Source organism: Schistocerca cancellata, chromosome 5 (assembly GCF_023864275.1).
Source record: "Schistocerca cancellata isolate TAMUIC-IGC-003103 chromosome 5, iqSchCanc2.1, whole genome shotgun sequence".
Taxonomy (NCBI): domain Eukaryota; kingdom Metazoa; phylum Arthropoda; class Insecta; order Orthoptera; family Acrididae; genus Schistocerca; species Schistocerca cancellata.
Window position 1 is genome coordinate 7,949,081 of NC_064630.1, and position 27,529 is coordinate 7,976,609.

Here is a 27,529-nt window from a genome sequence, read left to right on the forward strand (position 1 = left end):
AATTACAAAAATACACTTAATCAAAAAGACAGCTAAAAAGTACCTGTTATGCAGTACTTAGATTACTTAGATAAAACAGAGTAGGGGTTTGATAAAAAATGTAGTACGAATAAATAATAATTATAATAATAATAATGATTACAAAACATCCAACATTCCAAATAACACCTTCACTTTATTTTTTTTTTCCTTCTTTTTTCCTTTCCAGAAATACTTACCTCCAACCTACACATAGCGCAATACTAACAACGCTTCCTGTTTCTGAGCTCAACATCTCACTCATTATGGAGGGATGCTGACTCAGTTTTTCAGGATAGCAAATGGAAAGCTGCGTTCCAGAAAATGGCCCAGACATCACCAGTGTGTGTGTGTGTGTGTGTGTGTGTGTGTGTGTGTGTGTGTGTGTTTGTGTGATTTTGGTGAGAGAAGTGTTATGAAACAGTGTGTGTGTGTATAGTGTGTGCAGTGGCTGATAGATATGAGTGAACGATGTGGCATTACATTATTTAATAAGTTATTTGTGAAAAAAAATGTATTGTATACCAGGAGTAAATCTAATGATTATGTCTAACTATAAGTCTGTAAATATATGTGTATACGAATTAGCTTATTTTAAAATGGTCTAAACTTGTAAATACTTTGACATGTCCTACATACGTGTAAAAAGACATCAAACGGATGATTAAAGCTACTACTGCTACTGCTACTACTACTACAACCACTACTTAACCCTCCACTTTATTCCTCTCAAATGCCTTCGCCTCCCTCTATCGGCATAAAGAGTCACGAATACATTCGAATGCCAAGGTTTCTGAGAAAATTTTTAAAGGTGCTGAGGAAGGTAGAATGAGACAGCGCTACGTCAGATCTTGTGTAATGTAGTGCCGCGTAGTGTAGTCCACAGTCATAAATTACATAATTTGTGCTCTACCAATGTTGCATAGTGTAGCAGCCAGTTAGAGTGTACCTTCTGAATTAAGGATCAAAATATATCTGTACGCCAGATGGGCAAATCGTAGTATGTGAACATTCATTTTATAAATTATTATTATCATATTTCTTTTTATGTATATATTATATTTTGATTTTTCCCCTAAAAACACCACAATGCTTATAATAAAAAAAGGCATTTGAAATTATATTTAAATATTAGGTGCTATATTCATGCCAGTTCACGTGCAACATTCGGTCTGTTTCTGTGTGTACATAACGGACTAAACAAAATAACAAATAAATGAATAAATTGCCACATCTTGCATAAACGACTGAATTATCGAATGTGGAAAACTCGACACGTGCAACGGCTGACAATAGAAGACTGCGATCGCGGAATGAATCATGGAGTGTCGATGTTGGGCTGCCAGGAAGAATGCTCTCAAGTCTTTAATTATATCGTCTGGAGTGGTGAAGCCTTATTCCATATGAGAAGTTTTTTTCAATCGACACAGTTGGCGTTCTTAATGCTGCTGCCGCCATTTGACTATGACTATTTTTATTTAATTTTTATATGATCCAGATTTCGGCCTAAGCACATTTTCAAACCACAAGAACTGGAACAGACAACATTACTATAAATCGCAAAATCAGGAAACGTGGCAACCATTGAAAAATAGTGTATAAATACGATGATTATTTACCTTATTTGTATGTCAAAAGACATCACATTGCTATGAAATACAAGTCCCTGTCATAAAAGCCTATCTGGTCATATAAGCCAGATCTGTCATGAGTAAAAGTGAGGACATCCCCAAAAAGTCTAAATGTATGGCAGCGTTCCGCTTCAGGACGCTATAGCGCAACTGTTATATTATGAAACGTCCCCTTAGAACAATTTTACATGTGAAACGTCCACTTAGAACAATTATACAAGCCTGTGCTTAACCTGACACACAATATTATTTAGCGCAACGCAATCTGACTTTCAATAACCCCTACAAAACAATGGCCCTGACTAACTTTAACCTATACCTTTTACAAATCACTTACCTCACAAAAATCTTCGTTACTCAAGCTACTGCAAAACAGCGAGCGCCATTACTGCCAGCTAAATAAAAGATTCAAACTACTGAAGGTACTAACTACTGATAGTCTTAGCAAATGAAAGATTCTAATAGAGAACAAACAATGTATTTACCTTAATATTCATAATTGACATTCAGTCTTACAGATTATCAAAACTCCGCCATCTCTCTCCCCACGTCCACCACTGCTGGCGGCTCACCTCCAACTGCCCAGCGCTACGCGCTGTTCGCATCCAGCTATAGCAGTTCATGACAACAATGGCAGACAACAATTCAAACTTTTCATATAGAGAGTGCTACGTAACGTTGCCAATAAAAAAACATAAACAGCAAACTTACATAAAGAAAACATAAACAGCCTACTTACAATATGAATGTGCTAACATGTAACAAGGTGTGCGCCACACTGTCGTGTCTGAACCACAACTGACATGGACATAGATGAAACGGTCTTCCAAAGATCACCAGAGAGACATCACAGTCTGCACAGTGCAATATGTGGTGTGTTAGGGAACAAGTTAGCTGAACTGTTTATTTTGCATGATTACCTTAGCATACATTAGAACATAACACTTTCCAGTCAGAGTTTTTTAATCAGAAGCCTATGAGCCATTTTGGCTCTCCCATAGGAATGTTTTTCCGTGGGTTCCTTCTTTTTTCGTCCACAGCAGGGCATCTCGCTCATGTGAAAAGAACTTTATGAACCAGTAAAGCCTTGATCGTAGACTTACGTAATACCGAAATAACTCAAAACTAATTTTACGCCTCAGACCGTATTTTATGAGCACAAAGATTTTACATGAGCTTCGATACTGCAAGGGTTTCTCAGAACCCTTCTGATGATAAAACACACACACTTCAAAACATGTTTGTTTGTTCCCCTCACATTATAAACTACGTTTACGCTTCAGGCTGCATTTTTCGTGCGTATTTTACGTGTGGAAGTAGGGTAACTTAGAACTTCCGTACCTCGGAAACGGGTAAGGATAGCAAGGAAATTTTCAAGGTTGTTCGGTATCGCGATCTTAGGAATATACCGTAAAAACTATTGGAATCTGATGCTCTGTTTTCGTACCCAAAAATGAAGTTTCGGGAACGTTTCTCGATAACGGGTAAAGGTTTTTGAAAACGGGACGGTGGCATTTCTATATAAACGCCTAGAGAATATAGCGATAAAACGTAGGCAATTTGCTGCCGCCATTTATTATTTAGAATTCGACTTCACCGGTTTTAAGTGTGAATTTGACGTGTGCGTGTAAGTTAACTTTGAACCTCTGTATCTCGGAAACGGATAAAAATATCAACAACATTTTCATTATTTTTTGGCAATGGGATTTTAGAGATCTATGGTAAAACTTTCAGCATTGGTAGTTCGTAGCAGTTGTGGAATTTGCGGCTCGGATTTGGAACGTAAAATTGAAAGAAAACAAAATTGGGGTTTTGAAAGCAGTCGCTCAAGAAGTAATGGTCCTGCATAAGCTCCTTCTAATGCAAGTTCCTTATGTGGTTATGCATTGTTCAGCGCGGCATCTGAAGTTGAGCTGTTATTTAGCGGATGGACCTCCCTGCAGCCTGCTCAGTTCACTGCGCGACGGTGGTACATTTTTCCTCTCTTTTTTTCTTTACTTCCACAGCGCGGCGTGTCTTTGACACAACCTCAAACAAAAGCAAGTCTCTCCCAATTAGGCAGGGTTGGCACCTCTCCTAAGCGATATCTAAATGCGTCCATTATCTCTGTCATTTTTTTACTTGCTGCGTAAAAGATGCGAGGCTGCAAGAAACACGCCAATGGTGAGAGGCAAGCGTACTGACAGGAATGAAGCACCCCATACGTGAGAGGCAAGGGGTCTCGCCAAATTCAAGCACCCCAAATGTGAGAGGCAAGGGGTCTCACCCAAATCAAGCACTGCAAAGGTGAGAGGCAAGGGGCTTCACTCAAATCAGGCACCCCAGTGGTGAGAGGCAAGGGGTCTCACTCAAATCTAGCCCATAGGTGAGAGGCAAGAGGTATCATCCAAATCAAGCCCACCACAGATGAGAGGCAAGGTGTCTCACCCAAATCAAGCACCCCAAAAGTGAGAGGCATGGGGTCTTACCCAAATCACGCTTCCCAAAGGTGAGAGGCAAGGGGACTCACCCAAATCAAGCACCCCATAGGTGAGAGAGTAGGTGTCTCACCCAATTCAAGCCCCCCATAGGTGAGAGGCAAGGGGAATCACCCAAATCAAACATACCATAGGTGAGAGGAAAGGGGACTCACTCAAATCGAGCACCCCAGTAGGGAGAGGCAAGTTTACTCACCTGATGGGAACAGAAATCTGATACATCCACGTGATGGAGCCAGACACTGGAACAGCTAACCATATTGTGCTGTACAGTCAAATTTGCTACACTAATGTAAATTGCGAACATAAATGTCAAATGTTCGAGAACGAAGGTTTACATTTACATCATAAACTAAAATTAAAATCTAATGTGTCGTTTCTTAATTGCAAAAACCGGCATTTGTGCATTACAGTGCCATCTACCACAAATGGAATACAATGTTTTGAGTAAACCTTTCGAGTCTTTTATGACGTAGAATCCGAAAATGCAGTAAAAATGGCTGATTCACTTTTGAAAATATATAGCTGACACCTTCCATGCAGGAGGGATGGTCTGCATTTGCCAGTAGGAGCATTGACAGAAGCCCCATTCCTAATACTAACTACGAACTGGCGTTATATACATACATAACTGTCAGAGGCAGAGTGACGGTTATAAAAGTTGTAACTAATTGTTAACATAAGAACACAAGAAAATAAATACAGCATTACTGCTAGCTTATGAGGGCCAGTGTAACAGGCCTATAAACTGGAGATAATTTTATTTTACGTAAGTAAAATAAAAAAAAAATTAAAAACATAGACATGTCAGTATAATCAACTACTTATGACGTCAGTAAGAGCGGGGGGCGTGGGGGAGGGGAATGAAGAACTAAAAGAACAATTTAATGAATACATCTCTAATGAGTGACCGGATACATGTATTATGAAGTGAGTATCACATGTCATATATAAAAATAGCTAAAATGAAGTTCACCAGAAAATCCGAAGAACATGACATCTTGGAGTATGATAATTACTTAGAAATAAATTACATTAGTATTAGAAGAAAGTAAAGGTACCTACGTACTTAGGCACCAGAAGAGCATTTTAATTCAGTGAACTGATATTTGGGAAGGATGCACATCAACGGTTTATAACATTGTTAAATATGTTGCTAATGAAAAAAACTGAAATGATTTGGTTACCAAAAGAACAGTAAAATACAGTCCTCTTCTATTCACAAAACTCTGCTGGTATTTGGTAGTAGCTACACTTTATATGTGTTAGTCCATCAATGCATGATACTGACGTCCAGTGTATTTGTAATAAATTATGTAACAGAACGCATTTTTGTGATTCAGCATGTTACAATAGAATTAAGCGCTTTTTTTGTACTTGTGTCGTGTAGTATGCACACCACAACTGGGTTTCTTTCACTTTGTGGTTTATTTCTTGGTTTCTATTTGCCAAACCACGTAGTAAACCAAACATTCTGTTAAAGTACACTTCATTTTGCTTTGATATGTTCTTTTATAATCAAGTTTTATGTTTATAAGTCTCATTTACCCCCATCCTTAATGTTTATACCCAAAGGCAAAGATATCATTAATAAATTCTCACGTCTTCGATCAGGAAGTACCAGTTTGCTTCATTTGGTTTCCTGCTTTCCATCTTCTTTGAGTCCTGTACATGGGCACTAATGGTACTAGTCTTTGCATCACCTTGCTACTGTACATCTGACATATTTATTTGTGCATATACGCTACTAATGTACAATTTTACATCCTCTTCGTATGTTTATTCAGACCCCATATAGAGAGAGTCTTCCTAATAGCTATAACTTTCTTTTATTGTTACTCAGTGAATTTCATTTTGGAATTGGCTAAAAATAGCAGTTTCAATTTTCTGTGAAAATATACAGGGTGAGTCACCTATCATTACCGGTGAATATATTTCGTAAACCACATCAAATACTGACGAATCGATTCCACAGACCGAACGTGAGGAGAGGGGCTAGTGTAACTGGTTAATACAAACCATTAAAAAATACACGGAAGTATGTTTTTTAACACAAACTTACGTTTTTTAAATGGAACCTCGTTAGTTTTGTTAGCACATCTGAACATATAAACAAATACGTAATCAGTACCGTTTGTTGCAATGTAAAATGTTAATTACATACGGAGATATTGTAACCTAAAGTTGACGCTTGAGTACCATTCCTCCGCTGTTCGATCGTGTGTATCGGAGAGCACCGAATTACGTAGGGATCCAAAGGGAACGGTGATGGACCTTAGGTACAGACGAGACTGGAACAGCACATTACGTCCACATGCTAACACCTTTTTATTAGTCTTTTTCACTGACGCACATGTACATTACCATGAAGGGTGAGGTACACATAGACACGTGGTTTCCGTTTTCAATTACGGAGTGGAATAGAGTGTGTCCCGACATGTCAGGCCAATAGATGTTCAATGTGGTGGCCATCATTTGCTGCACACAATTGCAATCTCTGGCGTAATGAATGTCGTACACGCCGCAGTACATCTGGTGTAATGTCGTCGCAAGCTGCCACAATACGTTGTTTCATATCCTCTGGGGTTGTAGGCACATCACGGTACACATTCTCCTTTAACGTACCCCACAGAAAGAAGTCCAGAGGTGTAAGATCAGGAGAACGGGCTGGCCAATTAAATGCGTCCTCCACGTCCTATGAACATCCTGTTAAGGGTCAGCCTAGTGTTTATTGCGGAATGTGCAGGTGCACCATCATGCTGATACCACATACGTCCACGCGTTTCCAGTGGGACACACTATTCCTCTTCGTAATTGAAAACGGAAACCACGTGTCTGGTTCAAATGGCTCTGAGCACTATGGGACTTAACATCTATGGTCATCAGTCCCCTAGAACTTAGAACTAGTGAAACCTACCTAACCTAAGGACAGCGCACAACACCCAGTCATCACGAGGAAACCACGTGTCTACGTTTACCTCACCCCTCATGGTAATGTACAGCGTCAGTGAAAAACACCAATAAAAAGGTGTTAGCATGTGGACGTAATGTGCTGTTCCAGTCTCTTCTGTACCTAAGGTCCATCACCGTTCCCTTTGGATCCCTACGTAATTCGGTGCTCTCCGATACACACGATCGAACAGCGGAGGAGTGGTACTCATGCGTCAACTTTAGGTTACAACATCTCCGGATGTAATTAACATTTTACAATGCAAAAAACGGCACTGATTACGTATTTGTTTATATGTTCAGATGTGCTAACAAAACTAACGGGGTTCCATTTAAAAAAACGTAGGTTTGTGTTAAAAAACATACTTCCGTGCATATTTTATGGTTTGTATTAACCAATTACACTAGCCCCTCTCCTCAATTTCGGTCTGTGGAATCGATTCGTCAGTATTTGATGTGGTTTACGAAATATATCCAGCGGTAAAGTTAGGTGACTCACCCTGTATGCTCTTCCCATTTTTTTCTACAGCATGGCCTGAGCTGGTAATTTATGTATATGTACAACACAGGAGAAATAGAGAAGCCGTGGCCCAATACTAGAAGATGAAAGTCTACTATAGATTTTTATCAAATCACATCACCTCGGAGGGAGATAAAATTACCTGCTGCTCACTTAACTTACATCTATTGGCACATCAAAGAAAAGAAAATAACTTCACTTTTCCATATTATGACTAATTTTCACCTCAGATATAGATTTCTAGGCAGCTTTATTTAAGCAAAAATGATTCAAATGGCTGTGAGCACTATGGGACTTAACATCTGAGGTCATCATTCCCCTAGAACTACTTAAACTTAACTAACATAAGGACATCACACACATCTGTGCCCTAGGTAGGATTCGAACCAGCGACTGTAGCAGTCGGGTGGTTCTGGAGTGAAGCGTCTAGAACCGCTCGGCCACCATGGCCGGCTTTATTTCAGCGATACATATTTGTAAATTACTGTTATAGCCAGTACTTCCCATACTATAGACAATACAGATTCGTTTATAATATCAAAGATACTCTGGAAATCTTCAAAACTGCTTCTACTTTTTCAGTCGTTTTCTAATTTATTTAAGTACTGCATATTTTAGGAGTCGAAATGAGGATTTGTTTCTTTCTAGGATCACATTCAAACATAACACTGAAATATTTTTCGTATGTTTTTCATTAACGTAAGTGGATAAAAATAATTCGGTATTTTTTCCTTCTAATACAGAGTTTTAAAGCACAATCTAATGCCTCTCTGTTTTTCACTTGAAATTTACAAGAACTTATTTAATTGTTCAGTTCTCTACACTGTATCCATTCTCTGATATGCTTTCATCTCTGAGTTTTTTGGCATCAGTATTACTCAGTATTCTTCCCATCTCTTGAGTAACTACCGTTTATCTACATATTTTATGAATCAGCAAATTTTTGTTAACTGAACGGCGCAGGGTATCAGTTGGAAAACTAAAATAACTTAATTTGGGATTTTTAACAAAATGTATTTGGTAATGAGTAATTAGATTTGGTGTAATGCTTTTAGTTTTTAATCAGTTATCAGAGAAATATTATAACAAATGACAAACATTCAGTATGCTCCACAAACTATACTCAACTTCTAGAAGTGCATACTTAATAAATTTAATGGAAGGCTTTCTGTTTTTAGTTAATATACCAGTTTTGTAGTGCTCCCTGTGTGTTATCCGAGTCAAAGTTACTTACTCTTGAATACGTGGGTTAACAGTTTTGTTTTCTGGGTTTGAACAGTTTTAACGAAGTTCTTATGGCGCTACACACAGTCGCACAGCACAAACACTGTAGGACAGTGAAAACCATCGACGAAGTTAGCTGTGAGTGCTGTTGTGGGAGGAGGAGACTGCCAGAGAAGGGGCAGCCGTGGGGGAGCGAATCTATTGGGTCAGGAAACTGATGAAGAAATAATGTCGGATTCAGGTTTCTATTATGATTTTTGCCTCGATTAGAAGCTTCTTTGACTTAACTGCGGTTAGCTGTGTGTATTCAAAAACACGATTTTATTCAAATTTTGCTGTATAACTTCTCGAAGATGGGAGAACGCGTCAGTAAGCACAAATGATAACAAGTTTAAAGTTGCACTCTCATCATAGTCTGAAGGGAGATCTGGAGTAGTATCGCTTCAACCAAGACCTGTCCGTAGCACAAGTTCCAACGCCACTCTACAAATAAAATGTAAAAGAGCAGTTCAAAGTATAAACAATTGCGTAGCGATCAATCAAAGTTGTGACTTTGCTCGAAGGTAGCAACAGCATACATTAGAGACACAACACAGGCTGTAGGCTTTTACCTTGATTTTAATCCTACCCACAGCGATACTTAATACGCTATCATCACAATAGGACAAAAACAGACATGGCAGCCGTTTGCCATGACATGCCCACTCTACAGAAAGAGTATCTGACACAGAAGGCTAAAATAGAAATGAAAATATTCTCAGTGACCAAAAGAGCAACAACAAAAGATCAATATTCAATGTAATTCACCGTCTGCCATAAACACACACACACACACACACACACACACACACACACACACACAGAAAGCGCTCCATCACACACCTTTCCTCCATCTCCATTCCAACTCTTCACTCCACTCTCCCATGATCCATCAGTCAGTTCCCATGATCCCCAGGTCAGCTCTAAAAGCATGTGGCCAAGAGCAGTGCCAGTTTGTGCGGTTTACTATAGTATACGTTATGTGCAAAAAAATATTTACTGGAGGGAAATCTACGGTAAGTGCATTTAGTACTCGTTAAACAACAAAAGGCTACATGAACAGTACACAAAAATGACTGTAAGTAAAGAACGCAACCATTTAATTGTAAATAGAAGTAGCTGGATATAAACAGATTGCCAAAGAACCACTACAAATCTCATATCAAAATATGTATAGTTCAATAATTTTATATGTATTACAGGCCACTGAAGATACCTAACCTGAACAGGTGAAACTTGTGTGGTACACTAGAACAAATTTCAGTAGCAAAAGATGAAAGCTTTCTTATCTTTATGATAAAACGCAATTGAAGTTTGCAGCAGTGGAAAATAGCTGCAATTGTTAGTGATAAGATAATATTAATTTAACTGTTGGCTCTAGTAAAAAATCGTGCGCCCACACAACCCTTCTACTACTACTACACTCTAGTAAAAAACTGGCAAAAAGTGTCATTTCCTGCTATTCAGAAGCAGATTAAGTCACGTAAATAAATCTAATGCACAGCTGAAAAGTATTGTGGTAATCCTTCAGATCGCAAGCACAGCTTCTTATTGATCCACTCATGTCACTAGTATTACGCAACGGCTACATCATATCTTGGCGAGACACCAGCCTAAGGGATATGCCCATGATGTTACAGTATGAAACCACAGAATTTGCCACAGATGCCTTTCATTTACGATTGGTGATAAATTCCACACAGTGCGTGAGTTCAACTTTTTGGCACTCACTCAGCATTACTATTCGAATTAACTTCCACTTACCAACTCCTTATTCCGTCTGTCACTTCACTGTGCTTTACATTGAATTAAATACTGTACTTCACATTTTGCTTCACGTAATTAGATTTCATTGCTGTGGAATTACATGTTGTCTGTGTTTGCACTGTTCTTCAGTCGTCATCGAATTCTCGCAGTAATATTCTCCTTCATTGCGTGCTCAGTGCCAGCCATATGGTTGATTGAGCCTTCTCCTTTATTTATCTGTTATCGATACTGCTACACATAAAAAGTGGCTAACTTTCTTGGATAGATATTCAAGAAAACAAAAAATTCCCTATGATTACCAAGAACGTTTAGTTTCAAGGAAGGTCACAATTAATCCACATTTGTCCTTGGAAGAACAGAAATGAGACAAATGAGTCATCTTTAAAATGTGAGTGCAAGTAATTGAAGCAAGTGGATCGAACACTACTAGTGTTAGCGTGTAATTTACTGACACCAGACAAGTCCAAGGTGATAACACCACACACAGCTCGTTTCAGTATAGCAAAATGAATCGTAATGGAAGACAAAATGCAGTCGGCAATGATTTGGAATGTGTAACATAAAGAACGTAATCAGTAGTTCCTTATACCTATTGTTAAATGAGTTAATCGTCTTCTCGAACAATCTGAACCAGCAATAATAGTTTTATGCGAACTTTTCCTAGAGAATCATTCGCTGCCGGTCGGCGATAATGATACTGAACCAGAATACTGTTACTTAGAGAGAGTGATATTTTGATAATTATTTTTCTGCACCAGAGAATTTATTTCAAGTGACATATTTTCAAGTGAGACTGGTACTACAGACGTTCTACAGAGTTCATGCGCTCTTTAGAGTTCTTGGTAACCGTCTACTGGCAACAAAAGTTTAAATAGCTTGAAAAAATGGGCGAGCTCTGGGGAACTTCTGTAACATCTAAACTCTAGGAATTATGTTTTGCTATGCTTCAGCAGAGTGAATAGCAACACTATAAACCGTAAAGTTAATCCTCTGTCGGTCAAAGAAATTGCGATAATGAGGGAAAACTGTAAAGAAGTGAAAACACCTAGTAACCAATTTCTAGAAGTAGGAAGAAAAATATAGGATTCTGGCAGAGCAGAACATCGTGGTCCCTAAGATATGCTAGCAGTCCCGGTTCGGTTCATGGTTTTGCGTGGACTACATCTGGTGAATCTAACAGAACAGCAGCATTCGTGTGCTGTAGCAGACTGTTTACTGATGCTTTGTAATTGTGAGACAAGTAACATCCCAAGCGCTAACTGTGTGGAGTTTTTTTCGCGAGCCGCCACCCACTTTCCACTCTCCACTGAAGAATTAATTCACAAACATGCCACCCAGAACTTGATTAGCAGAGAAACGAGCAGAAAAGAAAGCATTAGCATGCAGTTATACAACGCTGAGTTAGTGTATGATTGACAGATAACCCCTCGGTATTGTTTAGTAGCTTAATTAACATTGTAGAAGAAGAAACATCTGAAGAAATTCAAGCGTGAGGACAACATACTCCCTAATTAAAACGCATTTGTTAATTGTAATCTTATGTTGAAGTCAGCATCTTTACTCTTACTGCCAATGCAGTTTCATTGCACCAACTTGGAAGAGCGGAGAAAATGTTCAGCTGTGTTTTAAAATTAGAAATAACTGCTCTGGTCCCAAATTCCATTAAATAACCAAAATACCATTTCTATTTAGATGAAATCGTAAATTCTAAAGGCACCAATTCATTTTACATTTTATAAAAATTGGCTAAATTCGACGTGCAACCTAAGACTCTATAACAGATTACTAAATTACCCCGTCGCTCACTTCACGGTCGTTTACGAATGTTTCCTTGATTAAAAAAGCACCTACTTAAAAGCTGCAGTCTTCTCTAGAGAGAGTGATTAATATCTGACTTTCATTTATTTATATTCGGCAGCTACACCTGCTAGTCCTACTGCGAGAACGTATTTGTCAGCCGCCCCTGGGGAAATCCAAGTAAGAGTCCCGAAGCAAGCAGCAGGTGTGAGGAGAGAACCGGAGAAATGCAAAAATAAAAAACGGGCACGTGTCTGACGTCACAGCGTCCCGTGAATTTGGGGGAACAGACGAGTATTTTGTTTTATTTATTTATGAATTTGGCCAGCTATGGACCGCATAGAAATTAAGGCTTATGGTGTTTCTTTTTCTTCCGTTCTTCCCAGTATTTCTTCATTTTCTCGCCAACTGCTCGTCTTTGCTTATCTGTCCACACTCTCTTGGGTCGAGGTTTTAGCTCATGTTCTTCATAGTTTGCGTTTTCTATCAGTAGCGTGAAGTAATTCCTGTCACATATTGTTTCTTCCGTAACACCTATTTTGTTGGCGTCTTTATTTACTGCTTCTATCCATCCTACACTTTTTTTCAGCTTACTCACGTAACTAAAAATTTTCTTTGTAATCTGTGTTTCTTTCATTCTTTTTAAATGTCCATAAAATTTTATACGTCTCTTCCTTATTGCATCTGTAATCTTTTCTGTATTTTTGTATAATTCTTCATTTCTCCTTTTAATCCACCAATTGTCCTTGTTTTTCTCAGGACCTAGAATTTTTCTTCGTATTTTTCTCTCATTTTTTTCTAGTTCTCTTAATTCGCCTTTCTTATTCAATGTTAGGCACTCTGATCCATACGTTGCTTGTGTCCTAATAACTGAATTATAATGTCTAATCTTCGCTTGTATGGATATTGATTTCTTATTGTAGTAGTTTTGTGTTAATCTATATGCAAATTGTGACTTTTTTATTCTTTCTTTATTTGTTGCGTTATCCAGTCTATTGGCTTGGATCCACTCCCCCAGGTATATGAATCTATCAACTCTTTTAACTTTTCCATACATGACGAGTACTGATACATGCGAAAGGTATCGAGATGTGGTGACCGAGCATACCTCTACATTTCTCTCAAGTCATCTGAAATGGGCAAACTCTGCTTCAAAGTTTAAATAATGTTACTCACTGGAGATGCTCTAAGATTATTGCAAGCCAGAGATGAAGACAATAATCTCAACAGATTATGCTGTGTCATCATATATTCTTAGTGTACTGATAACAGCTAGGTAAACACTGAATTTATCTTAATGAAAATCTAATTACTAAGTTAATGGGGAAGGTACGTTGTGTATCGGACAAGTGGTCACTTCCCAATTGCGAAATGACGGAGACACACCTCCACGTTAGTACCAATGTAAGTAAATTACTGGCCATACCTATTACTGAAAATTAGAGTTACTATTATCAGTTTGTAGATGGACTCTTACTTATCACGCAGTTAATTCACTCTCGGTCTAGTTAAAAACTGTTTCGTATCGGTTGCTAGCGGGTGGGATTGCAATTTCTTATTTCATCCTCAAACTATCGACTAACGCACGGGTCTGAAGTTACACCTGTGTGCATAGCTCTGTTTCGCAGCGTCAGCGTCGTTGTGCGTAACTAGACCATCAGCAGTCTATTCTGACACACTACGCCAAACACCAGCTCCCCATTGTGGTAGTTTCACCTCCTCCACGTGGCGTGTCGTGTAGCCGCTAGGAGAGGCGTGTGCGACCTGCATTCTGGGATGACTGGCGGAAGTGTGTAAATGTGAAGCGTGCTTCAGTCGGCCAAACTGAAGAGTTACTACTGGGAAGATGCCACGCGGGAACAAGGTCACTGTCCAGAATCAAGATTGGGAGTTCTTTTTACGTAGTGAAGTGCACAAGTGCACAGGGCCAGAAAGTTACTGTTCATTCAGCTCGCGACAAGAATAGCGGTGCACGGCAGAAAAGGTACTCTGATAAATGATTACCTTCTCTAAAATTCTGCTACCTGGCGAGCTTGTATTCAGCGCTACTTTCCCTTTATCTTTATTTACAAGAAAATTTCGAGCAATCAGTGTATTTTTCCAAGGCGTAATTCTTAGTTTTCCCTCTAAGAACTGGACAACATTATTTAAAAATCAATTATCTTCTCAGATTCCTTCTTTAATTTGAAACAGTGCTGAGTGTTACCATCTTTACCTTTCTGTTTCAATTGTGAATGTGTGGAAATATGTGCACAGATGTGATTTGCATCTGTTTTATCGCGGTATCAGTGTATTTGGTAAGTGTATAACTTCAGTTCATTTCACTTGTGAGATACGAGATTAGTCCAGAAAGGAAATTTCTGGTCTTAATAAACGGAAACATGTGCCCTTGTTGACGATCATATGTGATATAGTTTCTTTAATGAGTGATTTAAGCATTGTTTAGTTTTAGTCTGTGGAAACCTGTTTCACTATCGACCTATGATAAAGTAAATTTTCGACGCAAAGAAACTGCTAATTTACGGAATGTGGTTAGTCTGGGAGGCTCCTCCACTTTTTTAGAGGCAAAAATGTATTGAAATAAATATCAGTAAAGACTACCGTTTCTGTTTGTTGACGGAAGTACCTTTATCAAATCCAGCTTTCCATAATGCAATTTTGGTTTGGTCGTTATTTGCACAGGTCATAAGGTCGACGCTTCCATCAAGTATTAAATGATTCACGCTCATTTAGGATTTTCATAGGTGCCTAATCTCAGGTCTCTACAAACCACAAACCTTCTATCTCACATGTACTGGACCCCCACCCCGTCTCCCGCTCTAGTCCTCTCTAGACTTACAGAACTGCCCATGTTGCACAATATGGTCCTTATTTCTTTCGCTGTTCAGGTATCATGCGTCTTCTTACAGAGAAGTGTGTCATTGGACTTTCCTGCAACACTTTCTGGTGCCAGGAAATTGTCCTTATTTTGACTGACAATAACTTTCATGAACAGTGCAGAGGACACCACCACCTTAAACTGTAACTTCTTCGCTTTAGGAACAAGTAAAGTCACTGAGTCGTTTCTTCTGGCAAATCAGATTCTCTTCGTTTGGTTTATCTTCATTTGACTGACCTGTTTAGGTATATCTCCACCCAAAATAGGAGCTCAGTTTCACTTTGTTTGTTTAATTATTTCTTATTGTCAAATCAAAAACATATACCAACTCATTTTTCCTTCCGCCATTCTCCTTTTCTTCTACTATAAAAATGCTGCGTGTAGTGCTTGTTTGTTTCATTCAAGTTGCACCCTACGTGTCATATATTTCACTAGCAAGAAAATCAGTCGGAAACTATTAATGTTGCTGTCCTGTGATCTATTATGTTTTCATTACATTATCTGCTGAAATTACACAAATATGTTCGTGTGATAATGTACCGAATATTCGTAGCCGTTTTTTAGAGCAAGTTTTATATTTTTTTATTTTAATGTTAACCTTTACCAGTAATTTTACGTAAATGTTCTGAGACAGTAAATCATGTATATTTTTCCACACTTCTCTTAATGAAGATGCATCACTACCTTTTTATTATATTCCTCTGTAATGTTTTCTACCAGTAGAGAATATATTTACTACCAAATATCAACTGCATCTGGAGCTGTAACAATATAGAGAAATGAATCCACTGATCCCGTTCACAGGGCTAACAAGGAACCCCTTGAGTACGAGGTCTCAAGTTCAGTCTTTGGTATGGCTCATTTGAAAGTGCTGTGCTAGCAATTATGACAGAGAAACATTAGCTGCTAATGACTCACCATGTACATCAAGAGGGCAACAGTTAATGAGGGTTCGGCAGGTCAGAGGTCAAACCTCTATGGGATGTATGGCTTACACTTCACAAAATGGACATCGTTGACACTGAAGAAACGTTCAGAACAAATCAGTAACCTTCACCATGAACATAGAATGAAAAATGACGCTTCACAGTGATCACAAAGACTCGGTCCATGAAGATCGAAGGCGACCTCTTGGGACTTGCAAACCGTGCAGCACGTTCAGCTACGTATCCACTCATAAAGAACGCATATAGAATCATATTGGTGTAACGGGATGATGAGAACTGATATAATGTGATTGCATACCATCAAATGCGAAACAGTCTCCCGTGGAGATTATTGTGAAACTGGGTCTCCTTTAAGTTGCAGCTGCAGACAGTGCGATATTGTTTTACATTCATGGAAAAAAGAAATATCCAGACGCTGAACTGGTCCACTATTTCCGGGCGGTGTGAACTGCAATGTCACACACTTTTTAGGAATGATACTTTGCTCTAAAGGTATATAATTTTTATACGCAGACCAGGAATCAAGCAAAAGCAATTTATTTTCTCAGCTATTGGTCAAAAGCAGTAGTCATACTATATTTGTAGTTCTCTTACGACTATTTTCCCACTCATGCTAGCTGTGACGTAAATATTCTCTACTGACCCGATCACGCACAGGAGAAAGAATCATAGAGGGCAGAGCACCTCCAACGTAGGCTGTTTACCATCCAGATTAACAGTTGGTATAATTGTATACGAATGCGCTAAGGCATTGATGGTAGTTGGTCTTGATACTACTCTCTCGGTACCTTCAGGGTTACTATCATATGCATTTCCTCTTCAAATACCGACTGATTAGGCTTGAAAATAAATTCCTTACTAAACGATGTCTAATGACTACTGAGGTCACTGATATCGAGTACCTGGCATAGGTGGCAGCACAATGCACCTAAGATGAAAAACGCTTGTTTTTGGTGGTGTCTGTAAACTTTTGATCACATAGTGTACATCTGAAAATACTTGCACACTGATATGATCGTAATACACGTAGTTCAGGAGATATGACTTGGGATGCGTGAAAACTACTGCATCATGGTTGACGTTTAAATTTATTATTTTTTTGCTGATAACTCACTCACAAAAAAATTCGAAGATCACATGTGCCACTGAAGGCACTTAGAAAATTACATCGTCGTACGACTCATAATTTAGAATATATAACGCCATAAGCTGTGAGCTGTGTGAAAATACAGCTGCGGACGACAATCGCTGGAGATATAGATGAAAGATCACACGTACTTAGACACAAGTGAAATATATGTGACGTGTGCATATGTGGGCAGAGCTCTTGGTAGAAACTCCTGCTAAGGCCCTGCATCATTTCGACCAAACTTGGTACACGTATAGCTATGTGGAAATAAATGCTGTGGGTGTAAGAACGAGCAGCGTCCTATGGGGGTGTAGGTGATAACGTGCAGAGAGAGACGGGTGTGTGGGGGGGGGGAGAGGGGGGGAAAGGACAGACAGAGAGGAGGAAGGAGGACATTACTAACGAGGACATAGAGGAGCAGGGCGAAGCGGACAGAGAAAGGAGAGGAGGAGGTAGACAGGCAGAAGGAGAGCAAAATATGGATAGATAGAGGGGGAGGAGGAGATTGACGGAAGCAAGTGGGATGAGGAAGCAAGAGGAAACAGAAGAGCTGAGGGATGGGTAGGTGGAGATGGACACAAGGGGAAGGAACAGATGGACAGAGGAGGGAGGGTCAGATGGAGAAGGAGAAGCGCAGAAAGAGATGGACGGAGAGTGGGTGATGAAGATGGACAGAGAGGAGGGCGGAGGAACTGACAGAGAGCGCGGGGAAAAGATGGACCAATAGAACTGCTAAAAGTACGTACCCGAGAAATTGCAGATACTCGGCTAGTACGACGATAAAATCGTTCCTTTCTTTCTCAAATAGAAAGTTTTTTAGTTTTATGTGTCATTTAAAATTCATAAATGTTTCCTGTCTTTATTCATGTCGAACATATAGCCCTGTGAAGTTGGAAGAATGTTTCCGAATCGCCATGCATATTGTGAATATTAATCAGATGAAAATGGTGCAGATCCCAAGCCATCTGTTAGGATAGTTATGTAACGAGTCCATGTACTTTTGCGCTCCACGAGGCACGTGTCATTGTGAATGAGACGCAGGTAATTCACGTCTCCACCAGAAACGGAATAACAATCGCAGCGTTCGCCAAAAGGCAGTGTACCAGCACCGAAACAGGAGACTTCGCTTCCTCTTCCGGATTATTTCTAAGATTTAAACGCAATTCATCCTATTTATGGCGTAGTACGAAAGTCTTTTGTGTTGACTGAATGAAAATATTCGTGAAAAGAGACCTTAATTCCAAAATATGCCTTCTGTTTTGCTACCTGCCAATGTAATGGCTTTGGTAAAAGGCAAAATCAGGCATTAAAAATACGTGTTGCTGGAATATCCTCCCTATTGAGCAGATTTAGTATTTACTGCACTTTCGTAATCGCCCGTTAGAAATGGCGTCTAAAGGCGAAAATGGTGGATTAAATGTGTGTAGGTAGAAAACAAGTTCCATTTTACAATCAAGCCGAGAACTTATCACTTCGTACTCCCACTTTCTGTTTTTACAAAATTTAGGGGCATAACACAATAAAGGTTTCCATAGCCAGTGGCTGACAGCTTGCATAACACTTCAGTAATGATTGACTTCCGTCTGCAGATAACATCTTCAGATGTCGATCACTTGTAGGTGCGTAGAAAACTGAAGAGGTTCCGAATTTGTAGCTGCACCCTGAGATTTTCGGAATGTGATGTGTTTGGTTATCTGTAACAGGTGACACCATTCTTCATTATTACTGATCCATCTTCAGAAACATATATGACCTTTTTATCAATACATAATCCTTAGCAAACTAGGAGTATCATTACGAATACAGGAATTAGTGACCACAAGGTCGTCATAGCGAGTCTGAATACCGTAACATCCAAACACAAAAAAATATCAGTTTCAAAAATAGTTAAAAAGGGCTTGACGCCTTCCTAAGATCCTTTATTCCTTCCAAACTATGTGAGGGTAGACCAGATTTGGCTTAATTTCAAAGCAAATTTATCGACTGAATTTCAGAATCCATCTCCCGTGGCACACAAAAGAGATCAGAAAACAGTTGCAGAAACAAAGAAAAAAGTATGCTAAATTTGAAAGAAAGGCAAATCCCCAAAATTGGAGAACTTTAGAGAACCTCAAAATTTATCTGCTACTTCAGTGCAAGATGCTTTTAATAGTTTCCACAATCAAACTCTGTCCCGAAAGCTAGCAGGTAATCCGATCTGATCCTGGTCGTACATAAAGCACGCCAGCGGCAAGAAGCATTCACTACTCCTGTCTCCACAGTACGATAGTGATGGTAATGTCACTGATGACAGCGTCACTAAAGCGGAGTAACTAAATACTGTTTTCTGAAGTACCTTCACGAAATAAGACGAAGTAGATATTCTGTAATGCGAATCAAGAACTGTTGACAACATAAGTTATAAATAGAATTCCTTGCTAAAGGGAAGCAACTCAGATGATTTAATAAAGGCAAATCTTCCGCTCCAGACTGTATACCAGCAAGATTCCTATCACAGCTGATAGCACGGCAAAAGACCAGTGGGTAAGGACTGGGACGTTGCATGGGTCACTCCAGTACTCAGGAAACAGGAATAGTCCCTTGAATTACAGACATGTATCACTGACGTCGATTAGCAATGGGATTTTGGAAAACGTAATGTGACCAAACATTACGAATTAACAGAAAAAAAACGATGTATTGGCACATCGTCGGCACGGATTTAGAAAATATGGTTCTTTGTTGTCAAGGAGTTAGAGTGCTACCGGCAGCGAATCTGAAACTGATTCCCAATTTCTACATTCCGAAAGGGCTTTCGACAGTGTTTCTTATTAGGGAGTTCCAATCAAACTACATATCCCTGGAGAAATGTCTCTGTTGTGCAAGTGAATTCGTGAATTCCTATCAGAAAGATAAAAGTTCGCAGCAACTGACGGAGAGTCATCGAGTAAAACTGAAGTGTTATCTGGCATTGCCCAAGGAAGTGTTATAGGTCCTTTGCTGTTCATAATGTATTTAAATAACTTAGGAGACTATCTGAGCAACGACCTTAGATTCGTTGCAAATGGTATACAACGGTACTTTCGCGTCCTCGTCAATACGGTACCAGAACGTTTAAGTTCCACCACTGTAAAGACGGAAGATCCGCGATTCGGAATGTCAGAACTGTACACTGGGTTTTGGCCTCGGACGTGTTCTACATGATTGGCGCAGTACGGCAATAAATTAATAGCTGAGAAATTTGCAATTTTATCGTCGCCACCAAGAGGAAGACAGAGCTATGTACAGTACATTATTGCCTTACTGCGCCAATCATGTAGAACACATTCGAGGACGAAACCCAGTCTTTCAGGTTAATTCGGGGCCTCTAGTGCTTGACCAACGTAATGCGTGTTCACCACTTGCAGGGCAGCTGCCGACTGTCTGAGCCACTTGCGCGCCAATTCTCACTCGCGCGCCCCACCACCTTGTCCATTCCACCACAGGACGGAGTTCCGTTCTACCTATGATTCCTTCATCTTTTCAATTTAGACTTCTGCTTACAAAAACCCTAAGTATGAACCATCTACAATTGCATGACAGCATATACATACCAAATTGACATAATTAATTACAGTTGTACTTGAAATATTACATAACATATTTACAAAATATGTTTTAATACATTTATTCCACCTACGTCGAAGAGGTTATTTTAAAGAGATAAACTACACTTAACAAAAGCTTACTCTCGTTATAGTATTTGCTTACTTTTTCAAAATTATTATGGAACAAAATATTTTAAAATATACAGATTATTGGCAGTATTACATTTACAATAGCATTACGGGTACTGTTATTAGTGTTCAATAAAATTATCGGGAGATCAAAACCATTTGCAAAATGATTAAGAAAAGATATCTGTGTGGCGCCAGAAGAGGCAGGAAATACTGTATGTCAGGTCATCCGCATGAGCGCCAAAAGGAGTCTGTGAAATTTCGGTTACCGGATAGAACACACAAATTTAAAGACTCTCTATTCAACTTAATACCTGATAATTACAATTATGCACAACTTAAACTGGAACGACTATATGGATATGTTGTGGCAAGCAAAAGACTGAGCTTTCTTGGGAGAACAGTTAGAAGATGCAACAGGTCTTTTAAGGAGACTGACTACTTTGCGCTTGTCCCTCCTCTGCTAGGGTATTTCCGTGTAGTTTGGCGTCCTTACGAAATACAAGTAAGATTGACGGAGGTCATCGAAAAACTTCGAAGAAGGGGAGCTTGTTTTGTATTACAGAGAAGTCGGGGAGAGAGTGCAACGGATATGGTACGTGAGTTAGAGTGCCTACCGACAAAACGAAAGCAATTTTCGTTGCAGCGATATTCTCTCACGAAATTTCAATCTCCAGCTCTCTCTCCAGCATGCTAAAATATAACGTTGGGGCCCAAGTACATTGGGAGAAGTGATCATCGTAATGAAATAAGAGGAATCAGAGCTCAGATGAAGAGATTTAAAGTGGCCTTTCTCCCCGTGAGCTGTTCGAGAGCGGAAGGTAGAGAAATATTGTGAAAGTGCTTCGATGAACTCTCTGTCGTGTATTTTAAGTGTGACCTGCAGGGTGTGTTTATGTAGATGTAGATGTACGAGAATCCTTTGTTCAAAGTTCAGTTGCCATTTTACATACAACTTAAATTCTTTTTCTTATATGTTAAAATTGATATACTGAACATTTTCTTTTTGTCTGTTCAAATGGTTCAAATGGCTCTGAGCACTATGGGACTTAACTGCTGTGGTCATCAGTCCCCTAGAACTTAGAACTACTTAAACCTAACTAACCTAAGGACAACACACACATACATGCCCGAGGCAGGATTCGAACCTGCGACCGTAGCGGTCGCGCGGTTCCAGACTGTAGCGCCTAGAACCGCTCGGCCACTCTGGCCGGCTTTTTGTCTGTATACAAGCGCGCATTACAATATGTTCTATTGGTTGCATGAAATTTTATTTCGAGATCTCCCCAGCGTAAACTATGTCCCTCTACCGGCGACTAAGTTCGTCGAAACTGACAGCGCCAACTGTGTACCGCTAAACAGGCGTTAACACTTCTGTTTTTGGTTTCGGTATCCACATGGGCTCATGTGAAATTTGAGCACTATTATCTGAAAAGTATACTCATGTGAACAAACTTCATAATGAAGTGTTCACACACTGAGCCGTGCGTGGCTCGTGTTCCTGCCATTATGTATTTTACACCTTGTTTTTAACGTACTACTACATCTACATCCATACTCCGCAAGCCACCTGACGGTGTGTGGCGGAGGGTACCTTGAGTACCGCTATCGGTTCTCCCTTCTATTCCAGTCTCGTATTGTTCGTGGAAAGAAGGATTGTCGGTATGCCTCTGTGTGGGCTCTAATCTCTCTGATTTTATCCTCATGGTCTCTTCGCGAGATTTACGTAGGAGGGAGCAATATACTGCTTGACTCTTCGGTGAAGGTATGTTCTCGAAACTTTGACGAAAGCCCGTACCGAGCTACTGAGCGTCTCTCCTGCAGAGTCTTCCACTGGAGTTTATCTATCATCTCCGGAACGCTTTCGCGATTACTAAATGATCCTGTAACGAAGCGCGCTGCTCTCCGTCGGATCTTCTCTATATCTTCTATCAACCCTATCTGGTTCCACCTCACTACGTTAATTTAAATTACTACTGTCACTGAGTTGCAGATTTGCCTGACTGTGAGCGGCGTTAGCAACGCGTATCGATATACCCCCTCTCGTGGTATCTTTGCTCGATTGGTTTCATTTCCCCCTCGTTGTCGGTTGTAAGTGAGTTGGTAGCAGTTGGGATAGCGAGTTCACGTCGACAGTTCGGATGGAGAGTTCGGGTTGCGAGTTCGGGTCTGCGTGTTGGTTGGATCGCGCTTGTAGCTCAGTCCGGACCTGCCAGTCGGGGAGTGGCAATGCGGAACTACTGCAGTCGGGTTGGAGCAGCAGTGAGGTCTGCGTCGACATGGCTCGCCCGACCATTGCCGCCATGCATTACGTGAGCTTGGCCACGGTCTTGGGGGGATCGACGGTCGGTCGTCCTACCGGACGACACGATCGTTCGTGAGTCGACTGCTTGTGTGTGCATCGACACCCGATTTGTCTTCGTGTGTGCTTATTTACTGTTGAGTATCGTTCTGGTGTTGCTGCAACTGTATGTTAGATTGTGTGTATAGTTGGAGTGTTTTCCTTTGACAAGTTATTTAAAAGTTGTCGGCATACCGGCTATGAGATTTCGGTCGTCTGATCGTGCGACGTGTAATTGGTTCTCTGTGCGCTTCTGGCCCCCTTTAGTTATCATCTTTTTGAACTTGGGTCGGTCCTTTCCTGGTGCAGGGATGTCGTTTAGCCAGTGGTCGTGTTTCCTCTTCACGGTTGGGTCCGAGCCAGTACTTCCGCCGTCGTGCGTGGCTCGAAGTGAGTCGGAGGCGCACCAGCAGTGCAGTCGCGACGCAGAAGCAGTCGCGGACGGACCAACAGGCAATCGGTCGGTTGGTACCAACCAGGGAAGGCATCTCCGTGCGGTGCAGTCGCCTCTATGTCGCAGCCTGTGTGGAGCAGGCCGATCGCTTAAGAGCTTCGTGGTTCATGTGGCGTTCGCTGTGTTATTCAGTGGTTTGGTATTTAAATAATTTGTAAATGAAATGATAATCTTACTTTATTACATTGAGTAATTACTAAACAAATTTTCTCCCGGCTAAAGAATTGGTCAAGCTAAAGAACTCACACTTAACGTCTGTTAAAGTGTTGTTTGTAAGTTGTGTAAGTGTCACTAAATCACAGTTCATACATCAGATTCTATACAACTATGGATTATGATGGAAACAGTTATCTTCAGCAAAATGATCATTAAAACCACCGAATATCAGCCGCGCACAACACTGACGTATGTTACCTGAAACAATATTCTTCGCAACTCGTGCGTAATTAATTTCGGCTCCATACATCAGCTAGAAAAGTTTGTTTTAACGTTCGTGCTATGAGCAGTGTTTTTTAAAGAACCGATCTCATTCGAACTATTTTCATTAAAATGAGTTCGGGACCACCGGTGCACATTTATTTTTACACATTTGTATTACGTTCAGCATCTATGTCTGCAGAGTTGCGTAATTTCAATTTGCCGCTGTGGTAATTGTTAAGATGGCGGCAGAAAATTGATAGAGACTTTCTATTGTTAGACCAAATAAGTATTTTAACTGCTTATTAAACTTTACAGAAACTCTACTTTCGTATTGTCCACTATTTAGTCTTCATCAAGGAAACATTTGATTTGTTTCTAAGGAAAACACAGACAAAAACGCGATGCAAATCGATATCATCAATGGCTGCGCTCGTTGCAGCGGAAAGAAATAATTAACACAGATAATGCTTACTGGGAGAGGGATTAAAGTTGCAAATAATTATTCACTCATATTTATAATAATAATGAACTCTATTTTCAAGTAATAATTAACAAATAATTACAATTTCTTAACAGACCTCAGTTTGATATGCGTCTTGCCTGCTGAGCCTACAAAAGCCAACCAACAAAAGGTAAAAACAAAGGAAGACAAACGCAGATCATAAAAGCACTTTACAATTATCATTGTCTTTGTATGATACACATCGATATGTACAATTATATCATAGAATATTATATAAATAATTAATTCACTATAAGTTTTCATTGTTTTTTCATACCTCGAATACATAATGTTTATAACTGTTAGAGGCGTAATTTCCTCTCGTCGCACTGTAGCCAAAAATTTATCTCGTGGATGTTAGATTCACCGACCCAGGACGTTATGGTTGAGTAGTAGTTTCAACTACCCAAGCCACGTCCATTCATGTTGTGGTGGTTCGTTTCGATGGTTCGCTGTTGGGGAGATTTGGTATTCGAATTCTCATGTATCGATTGGTGGCAAGCAAGTCGTTGTGTCGGTCGGTCCGTGGCAGTCCCTGGTTTGGTTCCGATGGATAAAGTATAGTTGCGCTTATCACCTGTCTCGCCTAAGTTACTGAGTGCCACCGGTGTTTAATAATCTTTTGTCAGCTACATTAAATTTTAGGCTTAAGGTTACTTGTTTTGTTTTCTTAAAATTTTGCAAAATTAAATTTTAAATTTATCTTTCAAGCTTAAACACTGCGGCCTTCTACCTTTAAAGATTATGGTAATATATTTTAAAATTTGGAAATTTAATTGTGGCCCTTTGCCATTGGTATTACACCTATGTTGCTTCTTTAAATTATTTTATTGTTATCCTAATTGGATTTTTATCGTGTTGGTTTTTAAGATTTCCTGTTGTTAAAGAAGACGGCATTCTGCCTTTAAAGGTCTACGGTAATATATTCTGAAGTTTCGAAATCTAATTGTGGCACTCAGCCATTTGTGTTGCACGTTGCATATGTTGCTTTCTGGGTTTTAAATTATTTTATTGCTGTCTTAGCTGAAATTTTGATTTTTTTAAGATTTCTTGTTGGCCTTTTGCCTTTAATGGTCTATGGTAATATACAATATATCCAAAAATTATGGAATTTTATTGTGGCCGTCAGCCATTTGTGTTGCACTTTGCGTATGTTGTTTGTTTTGAATTATTTTATTGCTATCTTAATTGAGTTTTTATCTTATTATGATTTCTTAATGAAGGCATTCACCTGTGAACTGCTAAATTACAATAAATGATATTTAGAAGTAGAAACTGTGTAAGTAGGCTGTTTATGTTTTCTTATTGGCAACGTTACGTAGCGCTCTATATGAAAATCACTGGCTGTGCTGTGTGCAGTCTGTGGCTAGTTTGCATTGTTGTCTGCCATTGTAGTGTTAGGCAGCGTAGCTGGATGTGAACAGCGCGTAGCGTTGCGCAGTTGGAGGTGAACCGCCAGCAGTGGTGGATGTGAGGAGAGAGATGGCGGAGTTTTGTAATTTGTCATGAACTGCTATATATATTATGACTATTAAGGTAAATACATTGTTTGTTCTCTATTAATATCTTTCATTTGCTAACTATCCCTATCAGTAGTTAGTGCCTTCAGTAGTTTGAATCTTTTATTTAGCTGGCAGTAGTGGCGCTCGCTGTATTGCAGTAGTTCCAATAACGAAGATTTTTGTGAGGTAAGTGATTTGTGAAAGGTATAGGTTATTGTTAGTCAGGGCCATTCTTTTGTAGGGATTTTTGAAAGTAAGATTGCGTTGCGCTAAAAAATATTGTGTGTCACTTTAGTGAATGTTCGAGTACGTTCAGTTTTGCTCAGCTGTTTGAAAAGCAGCACAGTCGTGTATAATTGTTCAAAGGGGACGTTTCAACTGACCTTAACCCTCGGCCTTTTCCATAATCCTATTATCTGTTCTACCCAGCGGGTTTAGCGGGCGTGTTACACACTCACAATTATTTCTCAATCGTCTCTAACGTTTCTGCTTCTGCTATCCTGTACTTCCATCATTGTCAGTTTTCCGCTATGAGAACAATGAAATGTGCATTTGCTGAGAAACTGGGACATCAAAACATGTTACACTACAATGCAGCACGCTACCACATATCAGAACTATATGGAACGACAATGACATGGCCACAATAATACGTAATCCCGATGACTGGAACAAAATAAATAGCGTAGAATTCGAGCGCCAAAGCCCATGTGGAAGGAGACGCAGACAAGTGCAAACAACACAACAAACCACTTGGGAGGACACAAGCACGACTACAGATTCTGAAGCCAAGGAAGGAACCAACACGCAAAATGAACATGAATCAGAAGTGATCAACACGTAAGGGAACTAAACGAACAGCGCATGACACTGCATGCAATAACACAGCCACAAACATCACAACAGGCATTCGAGCGAGGTGGCGCAGTTGTTGGCAGATTGGAGTTGCATTCCGGAGGACGACGGTTCAAAACCCGAGTCCAGCCATCCTGATTTAGGTTTTCCGTGATTTCCCTAAATCACTTCAGGTAAATCCCGGGAACGTTCCTCGGAAGGGCACGGTGGACTTCCTTCCCATCCTTCCCTAACCCTGTGGGACCGATTTGTTCCCCTCCCCCAAATCAACCAACCAACTACAACAGGCAGTAACAATAATAAAACAAACGAACACCACCACAAGCAGTGACACCACGTACTAAGACTCATGGTAGTGAGGCAACGCCACTTGGGTGGAGAAGG